The sequence below is a fragment of the Palaemon carinicauda genome, chromosome 4, assembly GCF_036898095.1.
Source record: "Palaemon carinicauda isolate YSFRI2023 chromosome 4, ASM3689809v2, whole genome shotgun sequence".
NCBI classification, from domain to species: Eukaryota; Metazoa; Arthropoda; class Malacostraca; order Decapoda; family Palaemonidae; genus Palaemon; species Palaemon carinicauda.
In genome coordinates this window covers 167,932,981-167,945,547 of record NC_090728.1, presented here as the reverse complement: position 1 = coordinate 167,945,547, position 12,567 = coordinate 167,932,981, and the positions used below count along the sequence as shown (strand labels likewise).

The 12,567-nt window shown below is 33.5% G+C and overlaps 1 pseudogene; it reads left to right on the top strand.

Moving 5' to 3' along the window:
* The window catches only part of LOC137639188 (visual system homeobox 2-like), a 112,677-nt pseudogene extending 100,373 nt beyond the window's left edge, over positions 1–12,304 (top strand).
* Positions 12,305–12,567: the final 263 nt, after the last annotated feature.

Below are 12,567 nucleotides of genomic sequence, written 5' to 3'. Positions count from 1 at the left end.
ATTAGAGTTATTTTTAACTAAGGAAAATAAATGATGAATTGGCCTATTACACATTTTCATAAATCCAGAAAAAGTAATATACACAAAAGAGAATGCACAACCGAAAAGGTATGATGTTAATCTAGGGTTTATTTATCTCTTAATGTATAATCAACTTCTCTTTTTTTTTTTAAATATCGTGACTTGAAATAAAAGAGATGAGCCGTTTCTGGATATTATTATTATTATTATTATTATTATTATTATTATTATTGTTACTTGCTAAGCTGCAACCCTAGTTAGAAAAGCAGGATGCTATAAGCTCAAAGGCTCCAACAAGGAAAGCAGCCCAGTGAAGGAAAGGGAAATGGGGAAATAAGTAACTCATCTTAAGAACAGTAACAACATTAAAATAAATCTTCAAAATAACAAGAGAAAGAGAAATAAGATAGAATAGTGCGCTCGAATGTACCCTCAAGCAAGAGAACTCTACCCCAAGACAGTGGTACAGAGGCTATGGCACTACAATGATTTGGAGTGTCTTTCTCCTAGATGAGCTGCTTACCATAGCTAAAGAGTCTTTCCTAATAATAACGAATTCTTTTGAAATTAATCAATGTTGTGAACCAAACCACAATCCTAATTGATTAATTAATTAAAGGATTATGAAATATCCTGGCCTGAAATAAAGGAATGGGCGTCTGGAAAGCATTTTAATAAAAATTCTTTTAAGATTAATCTATGTTGTGAATGAGAACCACAATATTAATCAATTGATTGATGAATGGACTTTATATTTACTGAAGTCAGAAGGAAAAAGTTAATTAACGCTGAGAAATTAATATTAAAGTCAGTTTGTTGAAATCGAATCAAAGTGTTTGACACTGAAATCCTTTTGTATTTTTGAAAATAAAAATATGAGAACATCATTATCTGTTAAAATAAAAGAGCTCAACCAATATAAAAGGAAGAAAAAGAAGGGAAATTAGAAACCCAGTGGAGATAATTACTAAAGTTACAAAGGGACTCTGAAACTGAAAGAAAAACTCCTTAAGAAGAATAAAAAGTCAAGATTCCCGAACGAGTTGAAACATGTGTCGAGTCTGCACTGCCAATACCGCCGACAGAAGACGCCAATACCTCGCAAATTAAGGCAAAAGAAGTCCATTGGCGAAATAAATTGGCCGTAATTGGGAAAATCGAATTGGACCTTCATTACGCCGGTAATCAGCTGCATGATGGACTTGTTTTGGGCTCGCTAATTGCCTCGCCTAATCACCTCGTAACAACCCAATCGCCCGCCAGATGAGTGGCAACATGCTTATGAAGCTGCACACAATTATGCGGCAATCTTCTTCCGCCCATTCCAGCTCGGTGGCGGTTGAGGGCGGGGGGGGGGGGGGGGGGGAGGCAGAGGAGAGCGACTCCATGAGAGATGTTTTCGGAGATTCGAGCAGTTTATTGCTGAAGATGTTGCTGGATGCGAATATTATTTGGAGATAAGAGAGAAGGATATTAGCTGTCTGTCATAATTTATATATACATATATATATATATATATATATATATTTATATATATATATATACACACATATATATATGTATATATGGTGATATTTATACATTAACACACACACATATACTATATATATATATATATATATAATATATATATATATATGTATGTATATATATATATATATATATATATATATATATATATATATATATATATATATATATTCTGCTTACTTACCCATCTTAATGATAAAAAGGGAATTACTCTACTCCTCTCTCTCTCTCTCTCTCTCTCTCTCTCTCTCTCTCTCTCTCTCTCACTCACCGAAATGAGGTTGAATGGTAATAAAAATTTTTAGTGGATTAGACAATCGGATTAGAGGAATAATCATGACCTAGGACATCTTAGCAACCCGATATTGCATTATACACTCGCCCTTTTTTGGTTTTTCCTAGACTAGGTAAGAGCACTGTGCCCTAGGCTGGCTTAGGTTTTAATTACGCTAGTTCAGGGTGTATTCCAGAATTGTGCATTTTGAGGTTTTGCGCTGTTTGAATACGCCAGACCTGCGGCTTTTGGCGCATTTTCGACTAGCGACCTGCGTAAAATTGCTGCATTGTAGCTATTATTATTATTATTATTATTATTATTATTATTATTACTTGAGCTACGATCCTAGTTGGAAAAGCAGGAACACAATAAGACCAAGGACTCCACGGGGAAAAGTAACCCAGTGAGGAGAAGAAATAAGGAAATAAATGAACTATATGACAAGTAATGAACAATTACAATAAAATATTATAAGAACAATAACAACATTAAAACAGATCTTTCATATATGAAATATAAAAAGAGACATATCAGCCTGTGTAACATTCAAACACTTGTTGCAAGTTTGAAATTTTGATGTTCTACGCTATTTACGTCTTTTGCATTATCCATTTATCTATAGATGATTTTAGTCTGTGCAAAGTGTCCTTTAATGCTATCACAGTTGTCTTCGGAATTTTAACTTGAATCTTGCTTAGTTTTATTAATCTGGATCTGGATATAATCTCTGAATATCCCATTCAGAGATTCTATCCAGGCCGTCACCTAGTTAGCGTTTTGATTCTACAATAATTCTTCTTCCTGTCTCTTTGTTTCATGATGTTAAATAAAATGGGATTCAAATACCTCTGATCTTGTATTATTTTGAGCTTAAAATATATAACAAGTTGTCTTTAATGTATTACATCAAAGGGATGGCTATATATGCTTCTAAAGAAACTGTGTTTGCTCTTCTGGTGTAACATACAGCGGTTGTAGCTCTTTTAAAATTAAGTGGTATTTAACCATTCTTGTAAATAGTATTGTTATCATATGTGGAAAAACGCTTAGAACCCTATATGCTACTTATTATTAGAGTTGAATCAGAATCTTTTCATCTTACAAGTGATGAGGTACCTTAAAATAGATGAAATGCATAGCCATTACTATTAACAACTGATGAAATTTTACAAAAATATGTAGTGGTCAGTACAATTTTTGTCACTATTGTTAAGAGAGAAAATAACATGTTAAGTCATTCAAGGCTCTCACTTATTCTGAGTCTGTTACTCTCTTCCTCTCATTACAACGGGTCTATTATGAGAGACATGGACGAGAGCTTTGCAAATTCCATAACTCATCATCCAAACAAGAGATTTTCTCAGAAATATTGATGCATCCATTCTGTTTCCCCCACCAAGTCTCAGACAACAATTACTTCCCAGAAGTGAATATGGTTCTCCCTCTTGCAGGTTTGGTTCCAGAACCGACGGGCGAAGTGGCGGAAGACGGAGAAGACGTGGGGCAAGAGCACCCATCATGGCGGAGTACGGTCTGTACGGCGCCATGGTGCGACACTCGCTGCCCTTGCCCGAAACCATCGTCAAGTCCGTGGAAGCCGGCGAAGACTGCCCTGCTCCCTGGCTGCTAGGTATGGGTCCCTCGCCAGGTGAGTCCACGAAGGTATCCGTTCCCCCGGACCACGAGACGAGCTCTCGTGTTGCGTCACTTTGGACCCGAAAACAGGAAGGAGAGCGAATGACATCCTAGTTACTAAAAGTGGAAGGTGTTAAAACGGATAAAGACGATGGGAGAGAAATAAAACTTTACAATGAGAAGCTGATCTGCTTGCTAACAACTTGGTGTTTTGTTGATATTTTATATTCAAGCAACCCTGTCTATCTGCAGAATCTCATAATGTAATTATAGCTTTAAAATAAAGTTAATTGACATTTTGTTTTTTAAGCTCAATTCTCGTATTGATTTTGTGACTGTAAATATAACAAACACTTAAGTAGGGAAGAGAGTGAAACCCAGGTACTGTCTTTCATAAAGAATAACCAGTCGGTTGAAAATGTTTTGGTAATTAGCATTGATTTGAAATACTCTGTCCTATCCTGTGTCTGTACAAAAAAGAGGCTTTAGTGTGCCAAGGGCGCTCGTCGAGTGGCAGGGGAGCGGATGCCTGAGTGGGTATCATTCCCTCTTTTCTTTAAGGATAAATGTCTAAGTTTGTTTTTTGTTTACGTCTCTTGTGAGTTTGTGTGCCTGGTAAATTCTATTTCTTTAACCCTTTCGCTGTCATCTGTTACTTATACAGAATCTAAAAAAAAAAAAAAAGAAAAAAAAAAGGAAAATCTTTTAAATCACACAAACAACACTAAGTTGTTATTTATTGGAAGATGTCTTGATAAGAGCTTTTCAATAAATATCACTAATCTAGGATATGTATTGGTTTTAAAAGATTTTGCTATATCAAAAGTTTTGTTGAATTCATCACTGGCATGAAAGGGTTAAAGTCAATGAGAGAATTGCACTATTTTCCTCTTTTTTAGATAAGGACATTTTCCTCATTGGAAATATCCTTCCCCTTCTTTTTTGTTAGTATTATAAGTCAGACTGTAGGGCTAAGTGAAAAAGTAGACTGCTAAAAGGCCCGAAGGGTAACCCAGTACGGAATTGTAATTGAAAATTAGATTAGTAAACAATGTGGTAGCTGCATAAGAATGTGCATGTAATAATAATAATAATAATAATAATAATAATAATAATAATAATAATAATAATAATAATAATAATAATTTTATCTTGATGTGAGGTTTGCTATGCATCTATTTAGCAGTAAAATAAAGCCAGAATAAACACACTAACATAGGCAATGGGATCACTACAGCTATTTCAGTTCAATAACTTGCACAACTTTTCTCGCGTTAAATTATTTAACGAAAACGAAGAATTTCTTAATGAAATTTCTGCTACTATTTACAACACATTTATGTTATTTGAAACCTTATGCCTTATGGTAGGTGTGAAAGAATGCTACCCTCGTACGTCCTGCGTACTAAAAGGACAGCTACTGCCTCGTAGTCTTGCTTTGTAGCAAAAGGCTAGCCACAATGCCAATAACTGTGGTTGATGAGTAAAACATTATAATAGATATTTCCTATATAAACTATAAAGACTTTAACAAAACAAGAGGAAGATAAATTAGAATAGTGTGCCCGAGTATACCCTCAAGCAAGGGAACTCTAACCAAAGACAGGGGAAGACCATGACAAGGGGCATGCGATCGTAAAAACTCTGCCAAATTATTAACAATGCCATTATGCTATTAGCATTAGGCAACAGATCCCTTCATGTAGGGATAGCATTGCAAAGGAGAAGAGAATATAAATATGAATAGTTAAACATTTATGCTAAGAAATACACTCTTAAAAAAACCGCAATTTTAAATCGGGAAATCTCCGTAAAAATATACGGTTTCTAAGCCGTATTTCATTAAAATACAGGCGACCGTAATTTTACCATACTTTGTTATTATCTTTTACAGGATGGTGACCGTAATATAATTTCTTATGTCAATATATGATTTTAAAACGGTAAATATCTTGTAACATTTATGCCAGGATTTTTACGTTTTTACGGCAAATTTTTAACAGTTTATCCTAACAAAAAATGTATTGGTATCATTAAGAGTATCCATTTTAGTATGCTTTGCTGGACGCTTATATATCATTTAAATGCCAAGGCAAATGAATATAGACAAAGAAGAATGAAAATATATTTGGTCAGAAATGTAACCTAATATCAAGAATCATTTCTCAAAAAGTATGAAAATTAATGATAAACATTTATAACTGTACCTTTGGTAGATTCATAATCTTGGCCTCAACAATAACTAATTGGAGCAGCAGTTATATTATACCATATAGAAGTTTCAATAGCTGTATAAGTTCCGTTTGAGCACAGAGGCAATGTTTATAATTACACATACTCACTCACACACACACACACGTAAACACAAACAACACACTAACACACATACATGGACACATTAATAGTGGTAAGGAAGCTGATGTAAATGTAATCGCTTCCTGCTATATATAGCAAAATGCATCTTCATCTATATATATATATATATATATATATATATATATATATACTATATATATATATTATAGATATATATATGTGTGTGTGTGTGGTGTGTGTGTGTGTATAATATATACACATATATATTATACATACATATATATAAATGTGTATAATATATATATATATATATATATATATATATATATATTATATATATATATAATATATATATATATATATATATATATATAATTTCCTGTGTGTAACAGCCATAGCCAATTTTGTTGGCCAATAAGTAAGTATGAGGGATAAGGGATACCTTGGTCAGGGGCTCTGGGACGGTGCATCATGACCCTAAGATTAGAACTAGCTGTCTCTACTCTCTCTTATACTATCGGTAAGGTTGCGGCTAACTCTTGTAAGTGCATATATACCGCGTGTATATGTCTATATCTATTTATCCACCTACACACACAAAACACACACACACACACCACACACCACATATATTATATATATATACATATATATATATATATATATATATATATATATATTATATATATATAATATATATACAATATACCTATATATATATATATATAATATATATATATATATATATATATATATATATATATATATATATATACATAATATACATACATACATATATATATAATATATATATATATATATATATATATATATATATATATATACATATATATATATATATATATATATATATATATATATATGTATGTATAAGCCTCAAAAATTATTAAGCCGGCTGATTAAAATTATATTCTTCACGTATAAAAATCAATTTAACTTCCAAGAAAAAAAAAATTACGAACGTTACTTTGTGAAACCGTATTTCTCAACTTCATAGTCACGAGTCTTCCAAACCTTCAATGGACTAATGGTTTTTATTGATGAAGTTAGCGTTAATGTAGTGGCACCAACGACAATAAACAACTAATGAAGAGAAATAATAATCATTACCAAGAAGCGAAACATTTTTTCTGGTGTAACTTTGGCATAGATTGCATTATATTAGTTATAACTGTTAAATATATTTATCCTTTTACAGCTGACTTCTCAGAAGAAGAAAAAGTCAGATGATGATGAGCCATATATATATATCTCTCTCTCTCTCTCTCTCTCTCTCTCTCTCTCTCTCTCTCTCTCTCTCTCTCTCTCTCTCTCTCTCTCTCCCATACTAATCAAAGGGGAAAAAATTACGATTGAAAAATTGTCTGTTTTAAGTAGTTACACTTATAGTTTCAAGTATAGGAATACCCGAAGTAGGTCTTGGTCATCTGACTAAAAATATATCTTTCCATCTGCAATATATTTGTTACTCTATTAATTAGTGCCCATTCATATTCATAATAATTTAAACTAGAAGCTTCTCCTGCTAAATGAAGATTATATCAGAAAATTAGATTTTGAGGCACATTATCTCAGTCATACATCAAACATCTACGCTTCTTCACCCTTGTCAATAGATAAGGGATTAATGATTACCTTTCACGTATCGACTAATGAACTTTATTGACAGTTTGCTTTTCTTTATTAGTATCATTGTTATCATGTGTTTTATAACCGTCTTCTTCTCCTCAGGTATGCACCGAAAGAGCATGGAGGCGGCGCAGCAGCTGCAGAAGGCCGAGGCCGGAGAAAAAAGACAACGAAGGTGATATCAAGAGTTCTGATATCACCCGCGAACACCTTCCTGGTGAGATAGATGAGGGCTGGCAGAGGAGGAGGTGGAGGAGGGTGGTGGTGGTGGAGATGGAGGTGGTGGAGATAGAGGAGAAGGTAATGGAAGAGTTGGTGGAGGAGTTGATAGCTCTGATGCAGGAGAAAGAGGAGGAGAAGGAGAATCAAGAATCAGCGGAAGAGGAGATGCTGGATTGGGAGCTTCCAGTGATGGAGATGACGCTGGTGATTCCAGCGGGGAAGATGATCACAGCGACGCTGGAACGGCGGGAGAAAAACACCATCAGCCACCCAACGAAGATTTTAGGTAAGTTTTTAAGCTTATTTTAAGTTTGTACTCAAAATTGAAAATAAAATTCATATATGAGAAAATTATAAGGAGGTCAATGCACTTCCATAGGCAACCATTAGCTAAAGAGTTGATTACTGTCTGAGTATATCTGATAACAATGTTTTAAAAGGCATTACCTGTATCTTCATCATCATCATCATCTCCTCCTACGCATATTGACGCAAAGGGCCTCAGTTAGATTTCGCCAGTTGTCACTATCTTGAGCTTTTAAATCAATACTTCTCCATTAATCACCTTCTACTTCACATTTCATAGTACTTAGCCATGTACGCCTGGGTCTTCCAACTGAGGAGGTTTAGGAGTGCAATCATGCTACTTGCCTTGAAAGATAGAAAGATATGCATTATATTATCATAAGTACCTATCACTATTTGTATTTCAATTGGATGCAAAATGCGTAGCTTTATGTAACCGATAAATCATTATTTTGATACTGTATTTCATTTAGAATGCTAAAACTCATATCTACGTAAGGTAAACACAAAATAATAGTTTTATAGAATGAATAAAATTTTAAAAAACTTTTATGACAAGGTTCGTGTTCATACTTTATAAGGAAATTTGTCTATTATATGTACAAAAGATTAAACTTTTAGTGTCTGTGGAAGCCAGTTTTTTTTAATGTATGAAGAGATAGTTGAGCCAACTATCCCTTTAGAAGTGAAGAATAGAATTTTCATGAAAGTAAAAAAAAAACCAAGCTGTAGAAATTAATTGCACATGTAATATTCATAGCAAGAGGAGGAATGAAGGTGTGAAAACGTGGAGCAACACTTAAAAGAAAAATACGTTTTTTTTAATCGGAAATTCTCCGTAAAAATATACTGTTCTCAGCAGTATTTCAGTAAGATACAGGCGACCATAATTTTTACCATACTTTGTTATTATCTTTTACGGGTTGGTGACCGTATACCACTCCTTTACGTCAATATATCAGTTTTTGAAATGGTAAATACCTGGCAACATTTAGTCCAGGATTTTTACTTTTAATTTTTAACAGTGAATAGTAAAAGAATCAGCACAGATGAATGGAAGGATAGGATTGGAGTTTAATAGGATGGCAAACGGAGGATATCACTAGGGAGTTTTAAGCTGAAGACAAAATTAGTAAATTGTGCGAAAGAGGTTTTGAAAAACAAAGGGCCTTGCCATTCAAGAAGAGAGTATTTGCAAGATAGGGAGAGTGGCGCAATTTTTGTTGGGGGTTCAATAAGCTGTTGATGAAAATTTTCAGTGTGGGTATATGAAGCGGTTGATATAAGTTTTCTGCATGTAGAGTTCCTCTAACATTTAACAGATAAATTAGGAATGTGGCATTGACATTAGTCTTTTCTCTTCGCCAAAGCCAATCCGAGAGAGAGAGAGAGAGAGAGAGAGAGAGAGAGAGAGAGAGAGAGAGAGAGTACTGATTACATTCGTAACTTTTAAAACTTAATTACTAATAAGTTTCAAAATGGTTTTAGATTCACTTTCCATAGAAATCCTTGAAATACAAAATGAAATTTCCTTCCTACGCATTGCAATTTACATGTGTAAATATATGACTACAAATATGCGTAAAAGTACCTATATATGTTATGAACACCAAAGGGAATTATTTCAGGTATATAAAGATATATAAGTACCTCAACCTTACCGATTTTCCTCGTCTTACAGATCGAGCAGCATTGCCGCCCTTCGTCAGAAGGCCCAAGAGCACAGCGCTCGCCTCCTGCAGAACGTAAGCCCCAGCAACCCCCTCGCTCACGTTCCCACGCCCGCAGAAATGACCAACGCATATATTCACGCCCATTCCCTACACCAGCAACAACAACGACATCAGCAGCAGCAACAACAACAACAACAGATGAACGGTCCGCAGCCGCCGCCTCCAACCCGACCATTACATCTTCATCAATCATTATATTGAGGTATAATCTTGATAATGAATGAATGAATGATTGGTAATTATATGGCATCATAACATCAATGGTCATTGATTCTAATTGGAATATGATTAATAATGATTTAATAACTAATGATAAATGTTGAAATAACAAAAAAGAAAAGCAATTGAATTGTTAACTTTACAATGAAACATTTAAAATTTAATATATCATCTAAAAAACAGTAAGAAGGCCCTTATGATAATGTCAGTAATGCTGTTTATGATAAACTGAATACTAATAGCAACACATCAAATGATAATTATAGAAATTACATCTATAATAAAGATAATCGAATTAGAATTGGAAAAAAAAATATTATAACTGGACCACTTACCACATCATCAATAAACAAATATAAAAACATAAATAATAATAAATATAATAATAATAATGATAATATTAATAATAATAATAATAATAATAATAATAATTATTATTATTATTATAATAATAATAATAATTTTACATCCTTTTTAGTACCCATTTGGTGGGATACTCAACAGTTTTAGTAAGATAATAAATAGTGTACAACAAACATGTATAGTTTGATTACTAGATTAGTGGATCTAATGTATGAGAGTTTCGAGAAATTCAGTAAAACACAAAGAAATGAGTATGCAAAATAATTTATGCAGCTCTTTATGTTAAATTATAATTACGTAATTAAATAAATATATAAAACCCCCAGAAGGCGAGCATCAATAATTTCTGTGTAATAAGTTACAGTGGAATAAAGATGTTATCATGAACAGAAGCTATTTTGTTAAAACAGGGGATTATAGATATAATTTGATATGATATATCGATTATTCTTTCTTTCTTCTACTTTTTCCTCCCCGCCGTTATCCCTATATTAAAGGGTCGGTTGCCTGATGCGCCCTCTCCAATGCCTTCAATCAAAGGTATTCTCTACCACCAAACCTCTTCTCTCCATATCATCCTTCCCCTTATCTCACCATCTAATTTTCTGCCTCTTGATCTTCTCCCCGAAACAGGTTCCTCCCAAGCCCTCCTCACTCCCTCCCCACCATCCATCCTTAACACATGTCCACACCATCTCAGTCGTGACACTCTTATCATCTCAGTAATCTTCACTATACCTGCCATTCTTCTTATTTCATCTCCTTCCAATCTTTCAAACAGTGATACTCTTTCTTTAATATCACCCAAATATGATTTTATGATATGAATTGTTATAATTTTTCTATACACTAGAGACATGGATTAAGTGCTTGAAAACATATCTCCATGAATAAATCATTTGCTGTTTCTGTTACATATCACGTTATACATTCAGAAAGAGTTAGTTTGCACAAACCTACACATAAAATATTCATAACTTATCACAAATTATTCTATTTAAAATCTACCCAAATAATTAGTATTGAATTTTTATATTATCCTGATAAATCATCCCTTTCTAAGTGGGGAAACCTCAGCGTGGTGAAAGGGTTTGTGTATCGCCATGATCAACAAAGCTGTACTAGTCAGGGCCACCCATACTTGATTTGCTTGCTATGAGCGATTAGACAAAAATCTCCTACTATTATCAATCCCCATTGGCCAGCGTGTTAATGAAAACTGGTCAACTTGGTGATGAAAACTGGCAAAACCCCAGACATGAATAAAGACTTGTCAAAGGCCTTTGTCATGCAGTGGACTAGAAACGGTTGTACTTATTGTTGTTGTTGTTGTTGTTGATATATATTTCCTATATACTAAACATTTAATTTCTCTTCCAGATATCATCTCGTCTTCACAAATAAAAAAAAAAAAGTCAACAGTGATTTCGGGGGTGACATTTGCAGGAAATTGGCAGCTGTGCTAAGCCAATCAGGATGAAGAATCTTCTTTGTTTACCTCTGAATCTGTCACGTGACTTTCCTAGTCATTTGGAGTTAAGCCTACGTCCTCATCATCGATTTTGTTTCTCAAGGAATTTGAGACATTAGTACAACAGTTACCTTTTCTCTCGAAGATGTACTCTACTTATGAGACCTGTACTACAAACTAAAAAAAAAAAATAAAAAGAGTTAATAAATCTTAGAATCGTTATTCTGTGATATCTTCGTTTGTTTTGGAATACTCTGTTTAAGTTTGAAAGTAAATTTGAGTTTTTATGTATGTGAAAAAAATAAAATTCCAATAGATAAAAAATCTGATGACAAATGTATTCCGCAAATCAGATCTGAAGAGTCAAGTCTCTCTTCAAAACAGTTATCGGGAAATGTGGGTTCTTGTACTTCTATTTTTTCTAACCATTCATGAATCTATCATTTATATAGTTCACAAACAATATTATCATTATCTATTGGTAACCTTATTCAGCAACTGATACGAAAATAATATAATATTTTGAGAAACTGTAAATCTACAAAAATTCTCTTTCAATTTTTACATCTCTCTCTCTCTCTCTCTCTCTCTCTCTCTCTCTCTCTCTCTCTCTCTCTCTCTCTCTCTCTCTCTCTCTAGTTCATGAAAATACTTTTCAATAACATTAGATTAAATGAAAGGAAGTAGAAGTAATATAAAAAAAACATTTACAACAATAAAGCTTTTCACAACGAATCTTCTATTTGTGCAACTTTTTTTCTGGATTTTGATACTCTCTCTCTCTCTCTCTCTCTCTCTCTCTCTCTCTCTCTCTCTCTCTCTCT